Below are 892 nucleotides of genomic sequence, written 5' to 3' on the forward strand. Positions count from 1 at the left end.
TTCTCCTCCTCCTTCTCCTCCTCCCCTCCTCCTCCTCCTCTCCCTCCTCCTCCGTCCCTCCTCCTCCTCTTCCCCTCCTCCTCCCCCTCCTTCCCCTCCTCCCCCTCCTCCCCCTCCTCCTCCTCCTCTCCCCTGCCTTGATGGTACTAGGGATGGAACCCGGAGGCGTTCTACCTCCAAGCTACTCCCTCAACCTTTTTTAATTTTTTTGTCTTTAGAAACCATCTCACGGGTTGCTGAGAGTCTCACTGAGTTGCTGAGGCTGTCCTCACACCTGTGATCCTCTTGTCTCAGCCTCCCAAGTACTGGGATGATGGACAAGTGCTACCACACCTGGCTGTGTTTCTCTTCACTTTTTTCCTGACAAATAACTGCCTACTATGAGGGCACATTTGGTTCTGGGGAACTCTAAACTATGTACCAAACACTGTGGTAAATGCTTAATCTACCCTTACTCATTAGCTCCTCACTACGACTGTTGTGAAGTAAATGTTGTTAGCAACACCATTTTTCAGGTGAGAATACAAAGACTTCACAGAGATTAAACATTTTACCCAAAGACACTGCCAGTGAATAATAAAGAGAGGTCAGCTCAGCGTGCCAGGGAGGAGGGTCCAGCCTCTTTCATGACACTGCTGTTTCCCATCAACACATACTAGGGTTACCGTGCCAGGATTATTTCTCTCTGCTGTCTTTTTGTGTGTGTTTGTTTGCCTTAATTCTTTATTTTTTTTTTTTTGAAACAGGCACTCACTAAGTTGCAGAGGGCCTCACAAAGTTGCTGAGGCTGACTTCGAACCTGGATCCTCCTGTTTCAGCCTCCCAAGTACTGGGATTACGAGCATGCGCCACCATACCTGGCTCTCTGCTATTTTTTTAAATAATATTTTAC

Source organism: Muscardinus avellanarius, assembly GCF_963383645.1.
Source record: "Muscardinus avellanarius genome assembly, chromosome: 4".
Classification (NCBI taxonomy): domain Eukaryota; kingdom Metazoa; phylum Chordata; class Mammalia; order Rodentia; family Gliridae; genus Muscardinus; species Muscardinus avellanarius.